General features: G+C 44.7%; 1 protein-coding gene across 3 annotated transcripts in view; it reads left to right on the top strand.

Annotated features, from left to right (window-relative positions):
• Nucleotides 1–4,444: 4,444 nt before the first annotated feature.
• The window catches only part of POLK (DNA polymerase kappa), an 869,741-nt gene continuing 846,865 nt past the window's right edge, over nucleotides 4,445–27,320 (top strand). The window contains exon 1 of one of the 3 annotated variants that reach the window (XM_086960765.1): nucleotides 4,445–4,641. The gene's annotated coding sequence lies outside the window, so the exon portion shown is untranslated. The remainder of the gene's footprint in view (nucleotides 4,642–27,320) is intronic. The other 2 variants (XM_086960763.1, XM_086960764.1) reach the window with 2 other exon arrangements.

The raw sequence follows: 27,320 nt of genomic DNA, 5'->3' as shown, positions 1-27,320 counted from the left end.
AAATTAAAATGGCCATAACCCTTTTAACCTACAAAATCAGTAGTTTCCAGCCTAACTCATTAGTGATGGCATGTTTGGTTCTTAGCAAAACTTACCAAATAAACACGCAGAACTCAGTGACACAGAAATTCTCTACTGATATATAGAACAATAATATGGCTCCAAATTTGTGTATTCACAAAAGGTGTGTATTGTACTACTATCACACAGTTAAATGAGTCTGTATGTAGGAATTCTTCCATCTAGATTTTGGATTTCAATTTTTTATTTGTACATTTGAATTTTCTATGACAATGTTATTGTCATTCTATGATAAAAACATTGTCATAGCAATTTCAAATGTACAGCTGAATTTAAAATTCACAAACATAATGTAGATGAAAGCATTCCTACTTATAGTCTCTTGTTTGGTTGTTAGCTTCCTTGTCCTTATGTGGTCATTCGGCAACATATGGTAATTGCCTTTTCTCCTCAATACCTACCTTTCAACTCAAATTGCAGGTTGTGCACATAATTAATCAGTCTGGATTTGTAGAGGGCGGCTAATCACCCATGAGGGTATCCAGCAGGTAAGATCACCCATGAGGGTATCCAGCAGGTAAGATGCAGCTGCGATCAGTCAAAGAGCCAGGTCTTGGGTCCGTTTCTGAAGTCTGTGAGAGAGCGCGCTGTGCAGAAGTAGAGGGGAAGTTTGGTCCAGGACTTGGTGGCCAGATAGGAGAAGGGGATTCCTCCGCAGTGGCTTCAACAGATGCAGGAAATGTGAGCAAGGGTGCGGTGCAGAGAGCAGGTGTCAGGAGGGTTAGTGGTAGTTCAGGTGGTGGTTGATGCATGCTGGTCCTCAGTCGTGGAGGGCATAGTTGACATGTATCAGCATCTTGATTTGGCATCTCTTCTGCATGGGGAGCCAGTGGAGGTTCCAGAGGGTGGGGGCTGATGTGGGTCCATTTAGGGAGGTTGATGATGAGTCTAGCAGATGAGTTCTGTATTGTCTGGAATCTCTTTAGGAGTTGGATGTTGATTCCTGCATAGAGCGTGTTGCGGTAGAGTCAGCTGGAGACTAGGGCTTGGGGGATGGTTTTCTTAGTGTTAATGGGAAGCCATCTCAAGGACTTTCGGAGCATTTAAAGGGTGTGGAAGCAAGCGGAGGCGACTGCATTGATCTGGCATTTCAAGGTGAGTTTTCTGTCCAGGATGATGAAAAGGTTGCAGGCTTGGTCTGTCGGTGTGGGTCCAAACTCGGAAGGCAACCAGGTGTCGTTCCACGGAGAGGTGATCCAAAGATCCCCACTTCTGTGTAGTCCGTGTTAAGCTACAGGCAGTTAGTCTTCATCCATTCGGTGAGACTCACTATGCAGTTGTGGAAATTGGACCTGGTGGTGGAGGGATCTTCTGAGAGTAAGAGGATGAGTTGGTTGTCGTCTGCATAGGAAATTATGTTGAGGCCATGGTTTCAGATGATAATGTTGAAAACAAGGAGAGGGGCTCTAATGTACCAAATGGACAGAGCACCAAAGACCAAAAGGTAAAAAATAATATTTCCCTTTGGAGGTATTGCACATCTGAGTCACTCACAGATTTTTACACAGACACTCACACAGTATTGGGTTAAAATTCTACATGGGATGCTAAAGCACTTATTCAAAAAATATATTGTTTTATTCCACAATAACACTATATGTTAAAAACAAGTGTAAATGAACAATTTCAATAAAAACGTTTTTCAAGACATATTAAAATCCATCAATATTACTTTACATTCCACCTGCCCCGTCACAAACAGCAAGGAACCTTGGAATAACCATAGATACTGCCCTATCCATGAAGACTCATGTAGCTGCCATATGTGGAAAAGGCTTCGCAATCCTAAAAATGCTTAAGAGAGTCTTCCCCGCTAGATTCCAATGGAGTGTAGAAAGATCCTGGTCCAGTCACTCTTGATGAGTAGGCTGGACTACGGAAACTCCCTGTTTGTAGGCATGGCCGAGTATCTTTTTACCAAGCTCCAAATGGTGCAGAACGCAGCAGCCAAGGCCATTTGCATGAAAAGGAAATACGACTCGGCCAAGAGCTGTTTGCGTTACCTCCATTGGCTACCAATGAAGCAAAGAGCATCTTTTAAAATGATGTGCATTACTCATAGAGCACTGCACAAAACTGGTCCCCTCATCCTTAGAAATAGGATTCAGTTTTATGCTCCCACTCGGAACCTCCGCTCTCAACTCTTGGCTCGTGCAAAAACCTGCCGGGTAAAGAGAGCTAGGATGGGCGAGCGCGCTTTCTCCCATATCGCTGCTGCCAAATGGAACGAACTACCCACAGCCCTTCGACTCACAGAATGCCACCTGGCATTTAGGAAACAGCTAAAATCTTTCCTCTTCCCCCATCCTGAATAAATCTAACTGGGCTCTCACCCACGTCACATGCACATTAGCAAGCATAGCGCCGTGATATCCTACCCTGGATGATTGTTAGCGCTCTACAAGAAATTAAATTAAATTAAATTAACACAATTAAAAAAAACTCATTACACTACAAAGATTCCCAGAAAGGAAAATGGTGGGACACTTATATTTGTCTTTAACACAGTTAGTCCTGGAGTAATAAACAGCACAATCCAGAAGAGTAAAATGTTTGTATTGCTGCTGTCCTGCCACAGATCTAACACAGTTCTTAGGCGTCCACGCGTTTCAATAGCACAACATCATTAAAGCCACCTTCTTCAGGACAAGGGGTTTGGTTCATTCCTTTCAACAATTAAATGTTACATATACTGGTGCAAAAACACTCAGTTGGATTTCATTCCATAAGGTTATAAATCTTCCCTTATGAAGATGTAAGGATAATCTCGTTTTGTATTCTGTTGGTATCCTTATAGGTCCTATTTACGTGTTAGCACTATCCAGTTTATCGTTTTGTATGGTAATATTAAAATCCACCTTGGTGTTGATCAACTTGATTCTTTTAATTAATTTTGTTACTGGAGCGCATTTCCTTTGTTTTTGGGCTCACAGGGATCGCTTACTCCAGCGTTTCATCTCTTTGGCAGTTCATTGAGATGAAACGCTGGAGTAAGCGATCCCTGTGAGCCCAAAAGCCAAGGAAAAGCTCTCCAGTTACAAAATAAATTAAAAGAATCGAGTTGATCAACATTGAGTAATTGAGTAAGTAATAAGTCTACAGAGAACAATTGTTGTGTGTTATATACTATTGCCCCATGTTCTTGAGTAGCATATTTATTTATTTACTCATTTATTTCATTAACGCGATTTTATACAGTGCGAACATTACCTGAAGGTGTCAGAGCGCATTACTAAAGAACCAGTTTCGTTACATAAGGACTATGGATTACACGAGTTACAAACAGAATAAATTGCAAATGTAAAAGTTGTAAAGTCACTCAAGGAAGAGATACAAACAGATAAACTCTAAAATCACATAGGAATGGTAGTAAGTATAAAGGTCTACTACATATGGTAGCGGTTAGAGTTATATACAAATTTGCACATTCACTCAGGATTACATTTTAACAGCGATTAGGCTTGGACAATTATATATTCAGCCAGGTGTTAAGGTGGTGTTGCACTCAAGGGTGGTGGTCTTGGGTCTGGAGGATCACCAAGACGGAGCTGTCCATATGGGTAGAAGGCCGAATGGTGTTGGGGGACGCAGCATGCTGCATGCTCTTAGGGTCAGGCCTTACAAGCAAAGCTTGCCGGAATGAGGAAGATACTTTATATCATATATATAGTTCATATCCTACAAAAACAGGTACCCTTGTTTTTTTCAGAGAATTCACCATATGAGCATCAATTTAACCATACTAGCTTCATTTTGCTGTTACAGTTGATAAGTGCCCCTTTAGCCAGTCCCAGCGTAAAACCTACATCACTTTACTTGTTTTTTCAGCCTAAACTGAAATTTTAGCAGCAAAACTACACGACCCAAATCGCCGCAGACAGAGCGTAGTAGGATTGGCTGGATACCTACACTGGTGATAAGCTGCGCCATATCGACATATCATAACAAATAACTGAATGCTGAGATCACACTGTTTGGACGCTTTTGGGGTCTATCGAAATAAAATACCTATCGGAAAAAAAAATAAAGTACTTTTCAGTTTGCGCTCCTATCGCAGACACTAAACATTTAAGTAAAACTAACAACAACGGTAAACCTAAGATATTTGGCAATATAATGTTTCATATCAGTTTTAGCTACATCTAGCATGGTAGAGCAACACAGCCCACTAAGTCACTAAAGCGGAAGCATACTTCCTCACTTTGCAGGGGAGTGTAACAGGAAGTGGGGACACACCTTCAGACTGGCAAGCTGTAACGGAAGTGATGTAGCAAGTGGTTAGAATGTAAACAGTAATGACAGTTTGCTCGCGTCGACGCGCGCATGTTTTTCTGTCAAAAGCCATAGAAACGATGGGCGGGGTCAGCACGTGATGCCTTGGGAGGTGGGGACAGTCAGTCCAGTGCATCGTGGGTTTTGACTGCATAGTTGGAAGAAGGCGGGCAGATGAAAGAAGGCGGGCAGATAAGAGAGGCTGGAGGAGATGCTTTGTGGTTGTTAAGAGTGTGCAGTACAAAGTGCCGGTAGACTTGTATGGCATTATCCTGCCCCTCGGAGAAGGTAACGAGTCATGACGTTCCGTGGGATAGTATGCTTAGGGTGTTCCTAACATGTTTCATACGTACTGTGTGCATACGGGGCCGTTTGGCATGCTTCCGGGTTCCGTGCAGCATTGCCACCTTTTCGGTTTCCTACAAGCGTGTTGCCTTCGCTCTTCGGTTTCTCTTTGATAGTTCAATTTAGCCAAAGAGAAAGACTCCTGTATCACAGAAGACACACGAAATAAGTAAATAAGTGTAGGATTGTTTTACATTTAGTTTGTGGATTATTCCTTACTATCTTCTTCCGTTGCTATTGTCTGCACAAGAGGTGCTTTCTTGCTTTGAAACTTTACTGATTTATGATGTTGATTATCGCGTTGACACTTAAACCATAACTTATGCGAGTCTTCCTACTACTTCAAAGTACGGTGCCGTGTTACTGTTACGAGGGGTAAGGCAGACTTTGAGCAGGAAGAGAAATGACAATATCCATCTGCTGCTTAGTACATTGAAATAGATGCCCTACTGCAGTTATTGGAGTTACTGACACCACTGCACTGCATGGATATACGTGCTGGTGATATATGCTAGTGAGGTTGAGCCTGGCCAGAGTATTCAAACGTCATTCGTTTATATCATGCGATGTTTTTCTCATAATGCAACGTTTCTCATTTATCTGTGTAAAGATGGGTCTCAGTCAGGATTCCTTCTTCAAGAACTTTATTGACAACCCTGCTTAACGTAGCAGGAACGATCTTCACAAAAGCACTGTCTCCCATCAACTGTCCCACCCTGGAACCCCACATACACATTCTTATTCTAAGAACCTACCCACATTCCTAGCAAGAATACTACAACACATCTTCCCCCTTACAATAATAAATAACAAAAGGAAACTATATACAACAACAAGGAGAAGAGAAAGAGAAACAAAAAACAAATAATAAATAGATCAGACTAACATATAATCTCTAAATCTGTGAGGAGTATGAATGACTCTTCCAAATCTTCCCAATCTCATTGTATCTGTACAAGGTTGTTCACCCAACCTACCACCTTCTATGCAATTCCGTTCCTCAATTTTCTCTTCATCTTCCATTGTATCTTCCACTTCATCTTCCCACAACCATTCTCCAAACATAGCTGCAGTTTCCCCAACATCCTCCTCCTCTGCTTTTTTGACATTTTTACATTTAGCTATTCGACTCATATGCCATACCCGACCATCGCTAAGTCTGGCCGAATTCTTTAGACATTCCACAACCTTACAAGGTTTAGAGAAAACACTTTCTCCCTTTGCCACTTTACCCCACTTCTTGGTTTTTACCCAATCTCCTACTGCAAGCTCTTCCACTCTTGTCACATTTTTCTTATCATAATTGCTTTTGTACACTTGTTGTGCTTTTATGATATTCTCCTTTACTTTTTCTGGTGACCATTCAACTTTTTTTGTACTATTCATCCAACCAGTATTATCTCTAGTGATTGGTTCTCTACCCCTCATCATCACAAATGGACTCAAACCAGTGACAAAAAATACTTCTTCTCCGACTTCTTCTCATTAAATTTATCTCTCTTCTCTGCACCAACACTGCTCGCTCTTATCGTTTTCCTTACAACGCACACCTCTTCTTTTTCTTTTCCCTTCTCATCGTCCAAGGCTGCTTTTGCACACCTGACTGAAACTTCGGCTTTTCTTACCACGGCTAACACTTTGTTGAGTGTTCCATCTCCCATGGTCCATAATCTTTCTTGCACCCTCTTAATATTTGTAAGCATAATAATTTGATCTCTAATTAGCTCCTCTTCAATCTGTCCAAATCTGCATTTCTCTGCCATTCTTTTCAAAACTCCTAAGTAATCATCAATTTTTTCATCCTTTTCTTGTTTCCTTCTGAAAAACTTGTATCTATCAATTGCTACACATACTGTCGGTGCATAGTACCTCTCTAAGTCGTCCAACGCATTTTCATATACATCTGTTTCTTCTTCACCTTTTTCTTTTTTTTGCATCTGTTCATATTGTCTAATTCCTTCTGGTCCTAAAGAATGCAGTAATATTCCTTTTTTTATTTCTGGTGTAATTTCCTAATTTTTAATGGTGAACATGTAATTTTTAAAGTATACTTTCCACTCTTGCCATCTTATTTTCGGTTCACCTGGCTCTGTTAAGAATGGTATTGGTGGTGTCAAAGTGAATGTTTGTGCTGCACACATTTTCTTTTAATAATTACACTTTTAATAAACTTCACTTCTTAATCTTGTTCTTCTTCCTCCTTCCTTTTATTTATCTTTTCTTTTCACTTCCACTTCCAAAATGTACTTATCAGCATTTAAACTACAATTCTGTTCCTTTTTATTCGTTTCCTTCCTAAAAACGAATACGAGTTTGCCCAACTCGTCAAAATGGCCGCCAACGTGATGACGTCACACGCTAGCCAATCAGCGTGTATTCTTTCACTTCTTCTTCTTCACGCGTCACAATCGCCGTATGCGTCACAATCGCTGTATTCCCCTGCTGCCGTACGCGGTGTCAGAGTCGCTCTTCACGCGCCTCACTCCACGCATCACAATCAGCAAGACGCTGCTCCTCTTGTTGCCAGGCACCGACGCACTTCTCAGACCTTCATCCTCAGCACGCGCTCTTCAGCCGACACGCGCCTCTCACAGCTTCACTCGCCGCACGCGCTCCTCAGCTGACACGCGCTGTTTCAACCGGTAATACGATACTTTCTTCTTCCTTCTTTTTTTTATTTAAAAGTCATTACTTCTCATTTCATCATTCCGCTCACCTCAGTTTTCGTCAAATTCACCATCAATTCAAATTATCTTCGTCCGTCTGTATCTTCCTGCCACTTCACTCTATTTCTTCCTTTTCAGCTCAGTGGGTCCACGCAGAGTTGCCCAATCCTCGTACGCCAAAATTGTAAAGATGGGTCTCAGTCAGGATTCCTTCTTCAAGAACTTTATTGGCAACCCTGCTTAACGTGGCAGGAACGATCTTCACAAAAGCACTGTCTCCCATCAACTGTCCCACCCTGGAACCCCACATACACATTCTTATTCTAAGAACCTACCCACATTCCTAGCAAGAATACTACAACACAACAATCTGGCGTTCAAAACAGATAAAATCCTGCTTCTATTTGGTCATGTTTCTAGAATATGAGTTTACCTTGGAAAAAACAAAAGACGAGGCATTGGCAAAACACTAATAGTTTAATTAGATGCTTCGGCTGGGAGAACAGTTAAAGAAGCGTGTCTGAGCACTGTCTCAAAGTACAATAGATCTGAGCAAGGTTTTATACATTTCTATGGGTATCCTACAGGGTTTTCGTTGATAATTTTTTGGTAAAGCATGTAGGCCTTATCTCTGGAGTGATACATAAGGTCCCTGATAACCAGGACACAAGTCCTAAAAAAGAAGTGGGGGGACTTGCATAGTACGGCAGTATGCAACTGACATCACGGCGCGCAACATCGCGGTGCACAACAACACAGCGCATGATATCGCACATGGAATCACAGGAATTGACATCATAGAAAGTGGCATCGCAAGCCACGATTTTACAGAAAGTGGCATCAGAAGAAGTGTCATCGGATCTAAATCCCTAACATGTATGTTTAGCAGGTCTGTCATGTGTACGTTTGAGCGTATTGCGCGGATAATAGCACAGTTAGCTATGGAAGATGATATGTGACTTCTACATCTTACAATCCCCCAGTATTATGTAACAAATCCTGTACATTCATTTACAAACTTATATAATTGATTGTACATGTAATATACATATATAGATGTAAAGCGCTTTAAACCCTGCATTGGAATGAATGAGTAGGGCTATACAAGAAAAAATAGTGGAACTTAAATTATTTTAACGCCTCCTCAGTGGAAGTAAGCTTTATATAAATGCAATTTGCTTCGTGTAAATACTGGGAAAGACCAACACATCTGACATTCTTACTGTGCGTGCATATCTCCTAAACAGGGACTGAACAAAGTGAAAAGCTGCCTCTCTTTAGTATGTGTGAAGTGTTAACAAGGTGTGAGCCTTTGTTTCCCCTCCGCTTCATTTGCATCAGGTGTGAAGCTCCCGACTGTTCCCAGCCAAGAGACTAGAACAAAAGGAGGCCTGATGACTCCTCAATTCGGCCTTTGTTATGGGCCCAGCAGGAGTCTTAAATAAGAAAGACCCGTCCCCGCCTGCAGATTGTTGCTTGTTGCACATGGAAAGCAGACAATGTGCAGGCGCTACTGAAAGTGTCCCGGTGCTTGGAAATTACACACGGATGAATTCAGCACATCAATCAGTGGGTCCCAAATTCTTGGCAGGGTGGACGACGTTCACCCTGTGAAAAAAGTAGGCGGACACCTTCCACCCGCTTGTACACCGACTCGTGCCCTGCTGATAACAAATGCAAGTGGGCCCCAACCTTGCGTGGACACAACGGGGCCTGTGGTTAACGTGTCTAGTGGTTAACGTGTCCAGATGTCCGGCATGAGGGGTGCGTGATCACTGCACTTACCATTTCCTGATTGGCTGTGTATTCCTAACTTCATGTGGCACCTGACTTTGTTTTTTTGGGAATGAGCACACCCCTCTGGCTATGTCTGCTTTATTGGGACCAATCTCCCTGGACCATTGTGGCGCCAACCTTGCGTGGACACAACGGGGCCTGTGGTTAACGTGTCCAGTGGTTAACATGTCCAGATGTCCGGCATGAGGGGTGCATGATCACTGCACTTACCATTTCCTGATTGGCTGTGTATTCCTAACTTCATGTGGCACCTGACTTTGTTTTTTTGGGAATGAGCACACCCCTCTGGCTATGTCTGCTTTATTGGGACCAATCTCCCTGGACCATTGTGGAGTCGCTGTGCCTATCTGTGGGACTAATATTAGTTTCCTGTTTGTGCGTTTGTCTGCAGCAGGGATGTGGAATTCCTATAGCCCGCCGCCCAGGACATATTGTTTGGGGTCAAGGGCAACAAGTTTTAATGTGTATTTTGTCCTTGGGACAAGTAGGCCCAACCCCTTGCAGCACAAACCCTTTGTCTGCCAGTTTGCAGTAGCACATTAAGGGCCAGGGAAGGGCACTGCCTGAAGTTAAGTTATTATTTGTGTGCCTATGTTAATGCTGTTCAAACTTGTATTCATGGTTCATTCATTGAAATCCTTTATTATTAGGGTGAGCGCTCTAAGTAAATGTAAGTTCTGACTGAACTACTGACAGGGGTTACAGTATAAAATGTGTACTCACGGTTTCAAAGTTTAGCAATATGAGACCATTTATAATGCTCCCAGAATAATCTCTGATTAGACGCATATATTTGCAGAAGCTTGTGACCAAGATTATTGACTCTGCTTTCAATATAAAATGTTCCTAAAAAACATGAAAGTAGGAAAAAAAACATTTAGGTAAACTACTGTGAAATTTCAGGTACAGTTTCTTTGCAGCATCATTTAGTAAAATGTGTTGATGCATGCTAGTATTTCGCAAAACACTCATATTGGAAAATCAGTGTAACCAGCTTCAATAAGATCATGAGAAACAAAAATAAACAAGCACTGGCAAAGCCAGTAGGTCTGAAATTAGTGGTCAGCCCTCTAGTTTTTCCAATACGTGACTTGTTTTGTCATGGTTTCTGTAAAGCCTTCTTGATGTAAGAGCTGCCGGGCCCTCACCATTATAACAAACATTGGCAAAAGCAACAAAATAAAATTGGTCTAAAAAAAGCACACACTGCCACATCAGTTACTGCCACTGAACAAAACCACTCTGTGTGCCAACATACTCCACGCGAAAGAGCCCAACGCTGCCACCACAGCGAAGCCAGCCGATACAGAGAGAGAATTTTAACAAACACAAAAGGTTGTGGTCAACGCCAGACCAAGCTAGGGGCCCTGTTACTAAAGAAAGTCTCAAAAGTGCACCCCTGGTATATGTCCTTGCATTAAGTGCAGCTATATGGCCTTCGTGAATTCACAAGAATCTACAGAAGTAGGGCAAGAAATGCACTCCCGGAAAATATCCGTGAACTGCAGTTTATCATGAGCAAATATGCATGTGTAGAATTGCTCCTGCGAAAACCCGAGTGTTTGCAAGATCACCCTCCCATTAACCACTCTTCTCCCAACTCTGTAAGAAGGTCTACGTCCGCCACTGTCGGGAGCAAATCTCCAACACTTCTCAGCATGGGAAAATATTAGAGAAGAGTTGTTGAAAACCCCTAAAATATGCCAGTCAGTAGATCTGGACAGACCCAAAGGGCATTCCATCCCTGGAACCACCGCTCACCACTGCCCCCAGTCTCAGCATGCAGATCCGCAGAAACGCAGCAACACAAAGGTATTGCTAGCATTACAAAATCACCACGGCATGAGCCCTGGTACAATCACAGAGGCTATACAAGAGCTCCCATACAATGAGATTGCTGCCAGAATCCGTCGCCGAACCACATGGCACCAAAGGGACAAGTGGATTTTGTTACAGGACAAGTAGATTTATGAAGCAAATTGCCCCATGGACAAGTAGATATTTTAATAAATTCCACACCCCTGCTGCCGGCTACTTTCCACACCACCTGTGACCTGCCAATCCGTAACCTCAGGCCTAGGTCTCAGAGCCTTCCTCACCACATATTTCAGAGTCAGGGTTGACAGAGAATTTATTGCTGGTAAATTCGATAATATAGATGCGATTTAGTTCTTACATATGAATGTATCATTGTTAACATTGACAATGATTTTTCCAATATTAACATTTCCTCCTCCTATTTAAATTTTCAACGACACTATCCAATCCATACCTCATGACAGTGACATAATAGGGGATTTTCTGTTTTTCGCTTTTGATCATTACTACTTTCCTAGTTACTTGCATTCTACCCAACTTGAGTACTGCTTCTTTTGAGGCAGGAAACCCCCATTGCAGAAAACCACATAAATAATTGGCAATAAGAAAACTGGCAGCAATGACGTGCACAGTCCGGATAGCCACAGGGGGAGCCATGAGAACCAGTTTGTGAACCATTCCTGCTCAGAGGCACCTCCCTCCTCATGCCTGTCTCTTTGTAACAGGTGCAGTGCTTGGATGGCAAGAGTCAGAGTCCCATTGTCCATATCATTGCCTTGGGATAAACGTGCAGAAGGACGTTCCAATCTTAACACACACCTCTCCCTCCATTGCAGTCATTAAGTCTAAGTATCGATGTTGCATCAACATGAGGCTGATGGCTCTCAGTTCTTCCTTGATTGAATTAAAGGTGAGCTCAGTGCTGATCATCCTCTTGAGCATTTCCCACCTGGTTATCTGCAACCAGCGGGCATCTGCCTTTGTCTGTAAGGTGAAGAAGAGTATGGACCCTCCTGCTGGCACTTGTGCATCAGAGAACAGTCTGATTTCTTCTGGAATGTTCTTGTACTGAGCTCAGCCAAAATAATCAGCAGTTCTTTTTTCACAAGCCTGATGCAACAGAGTTCATCTTCTTCTTTAGCGGGTGTCGATACAAATTCAACAGTTCTTATCCGGCAATGACCAGGTTCGGGTTGTGTATGGTGATGAAGGAGCAGAGGCCAACATATGTTGTATTTACGTGACTTAGATGTATTGATATTACAAATAACAATGGCTTTTAATTTTTTTAAATAATTCATACTTAAATAAAAGTGATTGTAATTTATAATGGCAATAGCTTAAACTTTTGTAAATAACTTTTGTGAAGATTATGTTCAGTGTATTTTATTGTGACGAAAATCCAAGAACAGAAGTGAAATATTAACATCTTTTTGTGACATTCGTAATAAAGCTTGATACATTGAGAGAACATATTTGAACCAGTTGTTGTTGAATGGTTGCGCAGATTGATGATGGGGTGGCGCTGAGTGATGCTGTGGTGGTGCTGAGTGATGCTGTGGTGGTGCTGAGTGATGCTGTGGTGGTGCTGAGTGATGCTGTGGTGGTGCTGAGTGATGCTGTGGTGGTGCTGAGTGATGCTGGGGTGGTGCTGAGTGATGCTGGGGTGGCGCTGAGTGATGCTGGGGTGGCGCTGAGTGATGCTGGGGTGGCGCTGAGTGATGCTGGGGTGGCGCTGAGTGATGCTGGGGTGGTGCTGAGTGATGCAGGGGTGGCGCTGAGTAAATCTGGTGTGGCGCTGAGTGATGCTGGTGTGGCGCTGAGTGATGCTGGTGTGGCGCTGAGTGATGCTGGTGTGGCGCTGAGTGATGCTGGTGTGGCGCTGAGTGATGCTGGTGTGGCGCTGAGTGATGCTGGTGTGGCGCTGAGTGATGCTGGGGTTGCGCTGAGTGATGCTGGAGTGGCGCTGAGTGATGCTGGAGTGGCGCTGAGTGATGCTGGGGTGGCGCTGAGTGATGCTGGGGTGGCGCTGAGTGATGCTGGGGTGGTGCTGTGGTGGTGCTGAGTGATGCTGTGGTGGTGCTGAGTTGTGCTGAGTGATGCTGTGGTAGTGCCGAGTGATGCTGTGGTGGTGCCGAGTGATGCTGTGGTGGTGCCGAGTGATGCTGTGGTGGTGCTGAGTGATGCTGTGGTGGTGCTGAGTGGATAGGTGCTGGATGGATGAGTGTATGGATGAATGCATGCATGGATGGGTGCTTGAATGCATGGCGGATTAATGGATGCATTGCGGATGGATAGATGCATGCATGGATGGATGCATGGATGGGTGGGTGAATGGATGGTGGATGGATGGATGCATGGGTGTATGCATGGATGGGCGGATGACTGTGTGGATGGATGGATGCATGGATGGGTGTATGCATCGATGGGTGGGTGGGTGGATGAATGAATAAATGTTCAGGCTCGCAGATGGGGGAGGGGGAGCAGGCATATGGGTTGTGAGTGAGCGCGCATGTATATAGAGATAACTATAATCAACAGTCTCTTCTTTGTCTTCTTTGCGTGAAGACATTTAAACATTTTTTATATTTGTATCTTTTATCAAAGGCATGTAATCCAAAGTCCTTATGTTTTGCAACTGGTTCTTATGTAAAGCGCTCTGACACCTTCGGGTAAAGTTCACGCTATATAAAATCGCATTAAGTAAAACTTTACCCAAAAAATCCACCCATCCATCCATTTGGGCCTAGGCTTAAGTTGTAGGGCTCAGAGCAGACAGAGAAGGGACAGTTTACGAAGTCGAGGCAGGGCGGGGTAGTTTAGGGATGTAGGGAATGGAGTTCAGGGCTCAAAGTAGGGGGGCTGGGGTCAGGGTAGGTTTGTGGGCACGGCAGGGGGGGAAGGGATAGTTTGCAGGCCAGAGGGCAGAAGGACACCAAAAACGAGGGATACAGAGGGCAGAAGGACAAAAAAAACGAGGGATACAAAGGGCAGAAGGACACAAAAAACGATTGAAACAGAGGTCAGAAGGACACAAAAACGAGGGATACAAAGGCCAGAAGGACACAAAAACCGATTGAAACAGAGGGCAGAAGCACCAAAAACGAGGGATTCAAAGGGCAGAAGGACACAAAAAACGATTGAAACAGAGGGCAGAAGGACACTAAAAACGAGGGATACAGAGGGCAGAAGGGCACGAAAAACAAGGGGAAAACGATTGAAACAGAGGGCAGGAGGACACAAAAACGAGGGATAGAAAGGGCAGAAGGACACAAAAAACGATTGAAGCAGAAGGACACAAAAACGAGGGATACAAAGGGCAGAAGGACACAAAAAACGATTTAAACAGAGGGCAGAAGGACACAAAAAACGAGGGATACAAAGGGCAGAAGGACACAAAAAACGATTGAAACAGATGGCAGAAGGACACAAACTAGGCAATTATTCATAAGATATAAGTGCAAAGCGGTAATAGCTAATGAAATCGTTCATCAATATATTTTTTTTAAATATTGCATGCAAGGATTTTGTTGTGACAAAACCATAAAGAGCAACGAATAGCAAAGCAAGATTGGAATTCTACCTTTCAAAAGTCCTCAAATAACTGCTCCTCTCCCATTCGTATTTCCTTCTCTCCTCCAGTATTACCTCTGGGATACCATGGTGTTCTTCAACTGCAGGCCATTGACCTGTAGAAAAGGCTCTAAACGTTCCCCCTCCAAATAAGGACGTGGATGGTGCCTCACTCGATGCGCAGAGAAAGGGCGTGGGGGGGGGGGGAATGCAAGATTTGCACTGGGAGGGCTAAAAGCGAACTGGGAGAGCACAGCAAGAGAGTAGCCGACTTTAAAGCTTGAAGGTGGGCTGCCAATGTAAAATATATATATATATATATATATATATATATATATATATATAGCGGCAGGTGTGTAGCGCTTGTTTCGAGGGAGATGGCTGCCCATATGTTTGCACCACAGAAATGAAACATTTCATGTGATGATGCCCACTATGTATAGGGAGACAATGCAAAGCAAATGTAAACACTGAAATAATGGCCCGGCCTCTCTTGTTGGTGATTAAGGGCCGCTGCCGCACTGCTTAAAAAATGTGAATAATGTAAAAATAGAGCTGGGTGGGTCCTGTGGCCGACTTTGTTTAGGATTAAGAGCGGCTGCTTTAAAAAACTAGTTTCTAATTTCAACCCTCTGCTCATTGTTGGCATTGCACAAACACCCTCTCCTCTGTTTTTATGTGTAATTCGATGCGTTTCTTGCTTTCCCCCAAGAGATTCCTTCAAAAAGTTATTGTGCAGTTGGTTTTCTCGGCCACCTTGCGGCTCCTCTGTGATTAGCAATGTTTTCCGCGCACCCGCTGCCATTCTCGCGCATGAGGGCCACTGAAGGATGCTGTTGAATAATAAATGTTTGTGTTGCTCGACAGCATATCTTGTTGACAGCCACACTTTCAAATAACGTGGTCTTGAAACTGCTTTTGACAAGTCACCTCCCACGTCATATGGAACTGCCAAGCAGCTGTGACACGTGTAAACATCACCGTGACACCTGCGTGTACATGCCGGATCCCGTGTTCACTCACCTTGACGTAACCTACATAGGACACTCCTCGTGCTCGTGGGAGAGGCCGAGCTGGTCTTCGAGGCGCACACTGGAGTGAACACCTTTCCCTTCAGCTCCGATGTACTTGCTCTTTGCTGCTGCACAGACTGCACATCTCAACAATGAAGCTTTACTAGGAAGCATTTGGGCCCTTTCACTAGGATAGGGAGACATGGATACTGACGGGTACACAGGGCAGGGCACTGGTACGGGGCTTTGAGATGAAGGCAAAAGTGATAGGCAAGCAAGAACGCAGGAGACGAGATGACCCTGGGACAGAGGTAACAGGATACTAAGAATATACAAAAAGAAATGAATCAGTGAGATAGAGGGAAACACAAACAGACCGAGGGACAATGAGACAGGAAGACAAACAAGTAGATAAAAGAGCGGGGGGGGGGGGAACGAGTATATCGGGAGTAGATAAAGACAAATGTTGGTGTGCGAGGTTTCCTTTCAAGTCAAAAGCCGTGGAAAACTAGATGTGCCGGCCGGCCAGCAGTGAATAATTAGGGGAGAGAGAGGGGAGGTGCTGGGGAACAGAAGGCCGTGAAGCAGGGGGCGGGGCAGCGGAACCCTTTGAAGTCACGGCCTGTGGCCGTGAATAAGTGACGGCGGGGGGGGGCGGGCGGGGCAGCGGAAGCCTTCGATTGCTGCTGGCCGGGGGAAGCCTGTGGTGAAATGCAAGCTTGTGCACGAAGGAGCTTCTGGTCACGTGATTTCACGTGAACTGTTGAGAATCGTAAAGTGTCAGCTTTTGGGTTGACAACAATAGGTTCGAGTTAACTCGACCTAATACGGTTCTGAATTGCCCCCATGAATATGGTAAAAAGACATCGGACATGAAACCCAATTTTATAAACAATAAAAACACCCATCGTAAATTAGAGTACAAACGGAAACAATTAAAACTGCACTGTATCCTATTCTGTACCTACTGAATCTAATGTTTGTGAACGGAAGCAGCAGCGTCTCCTTCTCGATCCCTGAAACCACCATAAACTTATTTGAATCGTTTCCATTCACATTACTTCAAATCTCTTGTAATCTGTGTAGGAAGCTGGCTTTGTACATATTGTACTAAAGTAAGGTATAGTGTGCACAGAGTCCAGCGGATCCCCAAAGGTAGGCAGGGGTAGAAGTAGATAACACCTTACTCTCTATTTGTGATAGTGTGGGCGAACAGTAAGGCTTTATCAAAGGGTAGTGCTAAGCATTAATTGTACACACTCAGGCAAGAAATGATGTCACACACTCAAAGACTGAACTTAGACCAATTTGTTTGTATTAAAAATTATTATATAGGGGGGCGTGGCTAGCAGCCGATCATGGCGGCTGTATAGAGAAAGGGCTCCGTGAGTGAAGCGGCCCCATTCCATCAATCTGTACAATAATCTGCAAGAATTTAGCCTCTGTATGTAGAACCTGAAGTCCGGGACCGGGCGGCATCGACCAACGAAGATACGAAAACAAACCGAGGCCGGGAACCAGAGGAGCCGAAAGACGACCGACGGCGGCCTTACACCGGCGGACAGCACCGGCCTAAAGTGCCCTCCTCGACCCGTGCGGAAGTGAGGGAGACACGGACACACAGAACCGGAAGTCAGCCCTGACGTAAACAGACCGGGTGATCACCAGAAATCGAACATCAGGACAAAAAACACGGAAGACATACTGGAGACTCGGAGCACTTGAAAGGTGACCGGAGCGTCCGGGCTCTGCAGCGGAGCCTGTAAACAGTGGAAACAAAGACCGTGCCCAAACACGAACGCTACTATAACCAGAACGAAATCCGAGGTGCCACTCAGAACGGGTCCCCTCGCGCCCGCGGACACATTTTCTCCCCCCCGCGCGACCGTCCGATCGCGGATGAGGACCACGCACAAAATGAGTGCATTCCGGAGTGCAGGAGGATGATTTACCGGCCATCAGCAGCATCGGAGTTAGACCCGCTCCCCACCGTCAATCCACAGAGAAGGTGCGAAACACCTAGAAGACGCGCTGTGTGAGGGTGCGATCAGTGGCCTGCATCATTGGGGGCTCCAGAAGTGCATCGGGTTCTAGCCGTCTGCGAGGTGCACAAAATCGCTTCAGGGGAGTATCGTGGTGCACGGTCTGACCGCTCTGGCATATGGCTGCATTGTGAACAGTGACTTTAACGTCTAAAGGGGCACAGTTCCCTGCAACAAACCCGCAGTAACTACCCGCAACAGAACAATCTCTGTGCACTCAAACTGGAGTAACAGGACACAAAACATAGGCACTTCAACACGTTACCTACCTGCATAATTTTAAAGAGGGTGTCCTTCCCCCTTGAGAGTCACATCTGCCACGGTGGAGCCGGGACAGTAGGCGCCATGGCGGGCAGAGGACCGAAGACCGCTGCGGCACAGGCGAAACTGGATAAATTCGCTTATGAAAAAAGTAACCCACCGACAACAGAGGGACGCTCATCTACAGGGAAAACATCAGATGGAGATGGGACCAAGAAAGTAACACTAGAGGACATAATGAAAGCACTATCACATGTCCAGACTACGGTGGGAACAATCTCCACGGACATCACCCTGCTACGAGCAGACTTCCACAAAATGGCTGAACGAGTCAGAGAGGTAGGTGATTACGAAGTCCCTGGTGGGAGATGTCTCGGACTTACAAGTAGCGACGGAGCGCGTAGAGGCCGAGAACAAAGTACTTAAAGAAAAGCTGGATGATCAAGAGGGGCGCTCAAGAAGGAATAACGTAAGAATTCTTGGAATTCCAGGGACAGAAGGCAAACAAGCGATGGATTTATATGTGGAGGAATTAATCTAGACTAGGCTGCAACCCAAAGGTTTGTCACAATTTTTTTCAGTGGAAAGAGCGCACAGAGTTCCTGGCGGCAAACCAAAACCGGGGGTGGCCCCAAGACCAGTCCTGGCCAGGTTATTTAACTTCAGAGATAGGGATGCAATCCTCCAGGCAGCAAGAGTTTCGCCACCAGTTAAAATACATAACTCCATGATTGCCTTCTTCCCACACTACACAGTGGACGTGTCCCGTTGCAGAAAAAATTTCATGGACGTCAAAAAAGCACTAAGAGCAAAGGAACTGCCTTATTCAATGTTATTTCCGGCAAGGCTGAGAGTTGTAGCTGATAACAAGACATGGTTCTTTGACACACCAGAAGCAGCACATGACTAGCTGGAAGGATGGAGAACAGCGGGAGGTCCTCGCCGCACAGACAGGACTCACCGGAACCAGCAAGGAGAGGATCACGCTGGATCGCAAATTTTGGTACAGGAAAATCCAGACCGATCACCTGAAACAGGGTCAACTGGCGACGGACAGAGGTTGGGATCCTGAGCACCTGGCTCCCACAGGACTAAAAGAAGTTAAGAACAATGGAGGTCGGGCTGTCAGTGGACACTGGACTGGGAGAAGCCGCAGAGGGCAGGAGGGGCTGCAACCTCCATGGACCTTTTACCCTAGCAAGCAAGTACAACGTTTGGGGAAGGGAATAAGCACTCTGCTAAGTTGGGGGGGCGGGCAGTTCAAAGTCCGTTAAGCAGGGAAGCAGGGAGGTGGGATGGGAGGGGAGGTATAGTTCTAGTTGTTCGAGTTACACGTGTTACAGCAGGCAATGATAAGATACATGTGCAAGTTACATGGCAGGGAGGCGGAGATGTAGCACAGGCAGTGTGGACACGGATACACAAGTCTAGACGTGACTACCATGGTGCAAAACTCGCAACCTAATGCTCATGATGGGGTACCACAGTCGACCCCAGTCACACCCTTACGGATACTGACATGGAATGTGAGAGGGTTAGGGGACAAAATCATGAGGGGATTGGTGCTGCAGGCTATAAAGACAGGGCCCAGCGCTGGTCCTACTGCAGGAAACACATCTCACAGGGAGGACGTGCCAGGCGTTAGACAGGCGAGGCTCGAGGGGAACGGGTATCTTGGTGAGAAAGACCTCCCCGTTTATTATCCTACAAACAAGGGTGGATGACCAGGGACGCTTTGCAGCAATCCAAGGACAGTGGGTAGGCAGGTTGCTAAATATTGTATCTGTCTACATACCTCCGACGCTCCACTCGATGGCACTGCCAGCCCTCAGAGAATTTCTCTTGGGTCTACCAACAGGGTACATAATTATAGGGGGAGACTTTAATACAACAGTAGACACAGCAATAGATAGGTTCCCGGCTCGGGCACAGGCGCCTGTACCCTCCCGATTTCAGGGCTTCCTAGCAGCAGTGGGACTGGTGGATGTTTGGAGACCCATACATCCAGCGCGAACCAATACACTTATCACTCCACGGTACACAACAGTCTGTCACGAATAGACTATTTCCTGATGTTGGGAAATGGCCTACAACACATAGATGCCATAGACATACAACCTAGGGGTATATCAGACCACTCCCCGATATTATTAACTCTCTCCTGCCAAGAGAAGTCACATAAGAGAATATATCCCATATATCCTGCATATTTTAAGATCCCCAAAATTAAAAAAGAACTTAAGACAACACCCAAACACTACTTTGACGAAAACACCTCCTCGGTAGCCTCTCCCTTGATTCTTTGGGAAGCATACAAGATGGTCCTTCGAGGACAAGCAGTTGCATCCATCACAGGATATAAACGAGCGCAGCGGCGAGAACTGTCGGAGTTAGAGCTGGCATTACACGCAGCAGATGTAGCACATATGGCAGATCCCACGCCAGATTCCACATACACCCTGCAGCTACGACAACAGTAGTATAGGGACCATCTAAAACGACAAACAATTGACAACATTAAAGCAACCACAAACAGAAAATACGATGTGGGTGATAAGGCTGGGAAAATGCTAGCCTGGTTGAACAAGAGGGGGGGAAGTACTAAAGGAATACAGCAGCTGTACACGACGGAGAGAATATTACAAACACGCCCGAGGAGATAGTGCACACACTAGCAGAATACTTCGACACAGTATACACCCCAGATAGAGCAGTAACAGAGGAAGCAACGCTAGACTCCCTCAGGCACATCACAATCCAAACACTCGCACCGGAAGCAGTAGATGAGCTGGAGGCAGACCTCACAGTGGACGAAATACAGTTAGCTATACATGCGATACAATCCGGTAAAGCTCTGGGGCCTAACGGCATTCCCATAGAGTGGTACAAGCTCATGTCCGACACACTTAGCACACCGCTGCTGGCAATGTACACCGAGAGTCTGGTAAATACCGAACTCCCATTAGATCAATGAACCGCGACGATTGTAGTAATTCCGAAACCCGGGAAACCACCGGAGGAATGCACCTCCTACCGCCCGATATCTCTGCTAAATGCAGAAGCGAAACTCCTAGCTAATAGGCTGATGTCCCACCTCCCGAACCTGATCCACCCGGACCAATCAGGCTTTATGCCTAACAGAAACACCGCTCTTAATCTTAGACGAGTCCATGGGGTACTGGCGCGGGCTCCGTTGCTATCTGAGCCGGCTGCGATACTATCATTGGATGCAAAAATGGCGTTCGACATGGTAGAATGGCAATATCTTTTTGCAGTCCTGTCGCATATGGGGTTTGGCCCTAAATTTATAGCATGGGTACGCCTCCTGTACACCAACCCAATAGCCCAAATCACAGCCAACGGCCACATCTCTCACACAATACAGCTGGCAAGGGGGACACGTCAAGGGTGCCCCCTGTCACCCCTACTGTTCGCGCTGGTCTTAGAACCACTAGCTACCCTGATTAGAACAACCCCATTACTAAAATGGATTAGCTGGGGGGAGGGATGGGAAGACCGTCTCTCACTTTACGCAGACGACATGCTGGTATACCTGATGGACCCGGAACGAAGCATACAAGCACTTCTAACCCTCTGTGATACCCATGGGAAATTATCAGGTTATACAATAAACTGGTCAAATCTGTAATATACGTTCTGAAAGGACCAGAAGTTACACTAGCCTCCGATTGCCCACTTATACTAGCGGAAGACTCCTTTAAATACCTTGGTATATACATCACCAGAAACCCAACAGAGTTCTTTGATAAAAACTTAAAACCGTCCCTAGAACGACTAAGGAATGATGTGAAACTCTAGGCATCCCTACCACCGACGCTCCTGGGTAGAGCGGCACTATACAAAATGATGGCTCTCCCGAGGTTCCTTTATGCACTTGATAACACACCATACTTGCCGCGGTATTTCCAACAGGTGACGTCACTGGTGTCAAACCTACTATGGGGTAACCGCCCCTCGCGCATCGCACACGTCAAACTGAACAGGCGCTGGTATGAAGGGGGGATTGCACTACCGAACCTACAAATGTATTACTGGGCAACACAACTTAAAACCATCAATCAATGAATCCATGCTCCACAGGACGACCCAGCTTATAAGGCTGACAGGACACAGATGAGCACAAGCAATATGCTGACGGTGCTCTATAACAAAGGTATGGTGGCTAAATTGATAGGACCCACAAAACACTCGGCCACAATATGGCACATGGCACAGGCGAAACTGGGTTGGAGAGGAGTCATCACAAGACTTACCCCATTGTGGGATACCAAGGCACTGGGGCAACTGAGACGTAGTAAAGGCTTCACACAATGGGAAAACATCGGGATATCCACGGTGGGTGACTTATGGGATAAGGGGACTGTGGTTGCATTTACCCAACTCCAGCAACAATATGACCTAGGACCGAACGAAACTTATAGATACGTACAAATAAGACATGCTTTATTAATGGCAATACCGGTAGATACTGAAATCCCAGAGGCCTCTCCGTTAGAGGACCGCCTGCTCACTGACTACATGCAGCATAGCGCCACTTCCCTTACATATCGCAAACTGATCAATAACCTACCAGACCCTACACAAAAACTAAGAGAAAAATGGGTGGAGGAATTGGGAGACATGGACGACTCGGAATGGAACGAAGCGCTGGCGTCACCAAGAGAGGTGGGAATCTCGGCCAAGTTTCGCCTGGTACAGCTCAAAATCCTACATCGGATATATTACACCAGGACCATGTTACATAGGCTACAGCGGGCTCAGCATCCTTACTGTCTTCGCGAATGTGGGGAGGAGGGTACACTTATCCACAACATCTGGGAATGCCCCGTTATAACTGAATACTGGCGGCAGGTGATGCGCACTATATCACAGACGCTAGAAATCTCCGTAAATGTAAATGGATACTTGTATAGCGCACTACTCACCGCAAGGGTCTCAAGGCGCTTGTACGAATACCGCTGTGGAACCCATCCTGGCTTTCCCTGTGAGGCGTCCACTCCTGGGCACCCCCAAGGTGGAGGCCAGGCATCCTTAGCGTTGTGGGGGCCGTTGTGGAGATTAAGCAAGCTATTACCCAGAGTTGCAGAGTGGGACTCCATGATTGGATTAGGCTCTGAGGTGAGAATTATCAGGTCAGTGGAATTTTGAGCCCAAGACCCGCCGAGGCGGGGAATTGAACCCTGGTCCCGGGCTAGACCTCTGCATCAAGGTCTGCCGCTCTAACCATTGAGCCACACTTCTCCATCATACCTGAACCACGTAAATGTATCTTGAATATATGGGACCCAAATAATCTATCCAGACATGGTCTAATATGGTGCATAATAGGCATGATGGTAGCGAAGAGAGATATAGCACAAAAGTGGGTCGCGATAGAACGACCCACATTGGCACAGTGGTGTGAAAAATATGGACATGGTGATGATTACCGAGCGCGCAGTTTACACAGCCAGGGCGAGCCCTCGCAAATGGAATAAGATCTGGACTCCTTGGAATGTGTTTAGGGGGAAATATGCGACCCGCGGCGGGAAGAAGACATTAATAGTTCGGACGACGAGGATAGCGGGGATTGAAGTGGGGATCATAGGGGGAATGGCTCAAAGTAATGTAAGAACTGTATTGTTGCCTCTTCTTCTTTGTGTCTGCATCTTATACTAAGGAATACTGTGTAACTAAATTACCACGGTATAATAATGGTCTTGCCTGATAACATGTATGTTTGCTTTAAATCAAAATAATAAAAATGTTTAAAAAATAATAATTATTATATAGTTATATTTATTTTTCTAGAACCAAGCCAGGCCTAGTACAGGTAAGCAGAATTATATTTTGCAACTAGAAATGCAGTTTTAAGCAAAGTTGAAATGTAGTGGAATGCAATGGTTTGGTTACAGAATAATTACTTTGTACTCGCAAATAGTCTAAATTACTTTTCAGTTACTTTTTTTACGCAGCCTGGTATCTCTAGATAGCTGGCTGTTACGAAAGTACGTCGCAACCACGTGACTTCTGCCCCCTTCCATTACTGACTCTAAACCTCAAAGAAATATGCCTTAAAATAATATACAACCTGCACCTCGCGTTCATGATAAAATACCCCATTATATAATGAACCTGCTGATGTTAATTAGACCAATGTTAACTTCCGCCTGGATGCAATGCACTCACATGTTGTGAACTGTGTAGAAATCTGGGAAGTATATGGGGCCCCTGTAAATATGGTAAGTGTCTAATACAGGGAATATAACCAATGGGAAAACAAGGCCTAGGCAGGGTAATGGAGCTTAGTGCTGCAAAAGGCAACAAATAAGGATTGTACACATGAATCCTCTCTGAGCCAAGCGGTTATTCAACATAGCAATGTTTAATTATTTGACAGTACCGGATATTATAGTGCTCTAGCGTCCTCCCTGATTCCATTTATCCTTGTGAGGATTTTTATCAAGCTCTGTACAGCTATCCATTCTCTGTTGAGCAGAATTTCAGAATTAATAATAGGTATGCAACTACTTCACACTAGATAAGGTCATTGCATTTCATATTCCATATGGACCTGCTCATGTTTTTCTTAAATGTCACAATAAGGCTCTTAATCGTAGATATAGTATTTACTGAGATGGAACCCTGAAGAAGGCTTTGCCGAAATGCATGTCGTTTAATTATACCTCCAGTTCTCTCATCATGTATTGTATTTTATCATGCACAAAAAGAGTAATTAGATTTGTTCCTGAGACAATCATATGTCTATAATTCGAACTTCAACAATTTTGAAATAATACATGCACCTTTAATTTGTATTGCATATTAACTGATTGATTTCCTTGAATTAATTAGCGATATCAATCCGGAATGGTGAAGTTTTTATACCTGTACATGAATAATTGTCATCCTAAACCAATTTCATGTATATATTTTTTAAAGAAATTATCATAACAAATATAAAAATACATTTTTCAACATAATAAACCATACGAAAAGTTGATAGTATTTGTGCATGTCTGTACACAGAACTATTGTTATACGTTGCCTTTTGCAGCACTAAGCTCCATTCCCCTGTCTAGGCCTTGTTCGCACATTTGTGAACTGTGTAGAAAACATACTTTTCAAATAAGACATTTAAAACAATTATATATACAATTAGTTGCTTTTATACATGCTCTAATGATAACAGGGTAGTTCAATGGTCTTGATTAGCCTTCGAAGGATATCTGTCAATTGCTTGAGTGCAGTTCTCAATAACCACATGAGCTCCCTTCTGATATTCATAAGCTGCCTTGCACGCAATATTTTGTTTGTTGTTTTTAAGTCCGTTTTCTAGGTCTGGGTACAAATAAGTTTGAAGCTACCCTGGACGAACAAATAATTCCCATTTGGCACAGCGGAAGCCTGGATGGGAACGACTGCCACTTGAATACATTTGGAATAACCTTGCTTTGCAGTGAACAGATTAAGTGTGGAAGAAGCTTGAATACAAATTTGAATAAAATATGGAGTATTGGTTGGAAAGTGGTTATGGAGAAGTTTCACATTATACAGGCAGTGTGGCTGACAGTAGGCGTGACAACGTGCCATGTATTCTTGAGCTTATACATATATTCGGGGTTATTTGGGGCAGAGCAAGACCATCAGTCATTCGCCATAAGCAGTTTAAAAATTTGTATAAAAGGTGTGCATTCTGTCATATGTTTCTGAGTCATGTTCTGATACTACGTGTTTTTATGAGTGCGTTTGGAATGCTAGTGTTAGGTTTGGTGTACTTGTAAGTGATATGGGACACGTCCCTACGCAAGTTCTGTAATAGTTCCTGAGTGGAATCAATTTACTAGGCATGTCTTTGGTGATGAATGGATGTGGCAACACCCATAGTAAACTGAACATAGAAGTACAACAATACATAACTTATCGAACATTGCAGGTTGTGGGATGAATCCAGGGGAGGTGTCTGTAGTCCTCAGCTAATTGAGGGTTTCTTCTGTTTAAAAAGTTTGAGCCAAAAGGTTCACACTATAGTTCGTAGTTCTCAATTTGCACACTGTGGATCCTGTTGGGGTGCTGATGTGGCCATTGAAAAGGTGGTGCACTTGGACAGTCGATTGTCAATCTGTTGGATAAGAGCTACGCTCATTAGTAGGTTCAGAAAACAGTACCTTATTGCATGTGCTGGCATCCATCGTTTTTCTTCGAAGATCCTGTGCTCTTCTTCAGGGTAATGTTCTTCACTCTCCTTTCACGCAATTTTAGTGAGGCCCCGGAAGGTGACCCCAGTTAGGGTATCGATTTTTGGTGGTTTACATTAAAGAGTGGGTATTGTTTACGGAACGTGTCAGGTTTTTATGAGTTGTTAGGCACCCCACCGTGTTAGTCCTGTCTCCGATAAGACTACTTAGTAACTTTTGACATCACCTATCTCTAGGTTTAGTCTTGCGGTGTTCTTTTCAAAACATGAGATCCATTTCCCCGCTCCATCCAACAATGGCGGTCATTTGGTCCTTAGATCTTCTTTTTCCATCTGAGCCCATGGCACATAGATGGTCCTTGGCATGCCCTTCTGCAGTAGAGGGTACATTTTGGCTTTGGGTGGCTTGACTGGTTTCACCTTTAACGTAGTTTTCCCATCTTCTTAGGCTATCCCCGCTGTGCTGGATGCAGTCCTCCGCTACGGCCAGGTCCTCTGGTTTGACGGAACCCTCCTCCGGCCAAGGTCTACTGTGCTGGTTTTTTCCCTCGGTCCAGCAGGCTAGCAGATGGCAGAATGGCCACCCAAGATATCACCTTCCCATTGTGCCACTCTCTCTCTTGGGGTTAAGTTATCTGTCCTGTGCGTTTTGGAGGAGCAGCGGACAATTTTGTCGCTGCTCCCCTCATATGCACACAAAGGTACCATCTAGTTTCCTCAGAGCTTTGGTTGGGTCTGCACCTTGGTCTCTTATTTCCTGGTCATCCCCTCCTTTTTTTTCTTAAATCTGTTTTAGTTTTTCTTATGTTTTCACACGAAACAGCAAGAGATAACTGTGGTGTGCACAGTATAACAGTAGGAGTAGCCCCAGGTGAGTCGGGTGGTCCGAAACAGCAAGTCCATGAATTGTGATACTGAGGATAAGCAAAGTAGTCATACACAAGAACCAGGTGTGGACACCAACTATGGTAGAAGTACCACCGCCAACACATGATCATGCATAAAATGCGATAGCATCTTAAAACAGAGATCCGAAATTGAACAGGGGGAGTAGGGCATAATCAAAACCAGGATAAAGTAAATTCAAACAAGCATTGTAAATGCAATAGGTCTCGGATTTATTTGAGTTCGAGCTAATGGCATTGTAAATGGCAAGGTCTTTTAGCCATGTGTTATGGAGTGTATGCATGTGGTGTGTAATGCAATTATGTGGTTTGGATTGGAATTGTTCACCCTGCACACTCACACACTGTTC

Source organism: Lissotriton vulgaris, chromosome 3_1, assembly GCF_964263255.1.
Source record: "Lissotriton vulgaris chromosome 3_1, aLisVul1.2, whole genome shotgun sequence".
In the NCBI taxonomy this organism is placed as follows: domain Eukaryota; kingdom Metazoa; phylum Chordata; class Amphibia; order Caudata; family Salamandridae; genus Lissotriton; species Lissotriton vulgaris.
Note: the sequence above shows the minus strand (reverse complement) of the source record. Positions and strands in the feature narration are given on the sequence as shown.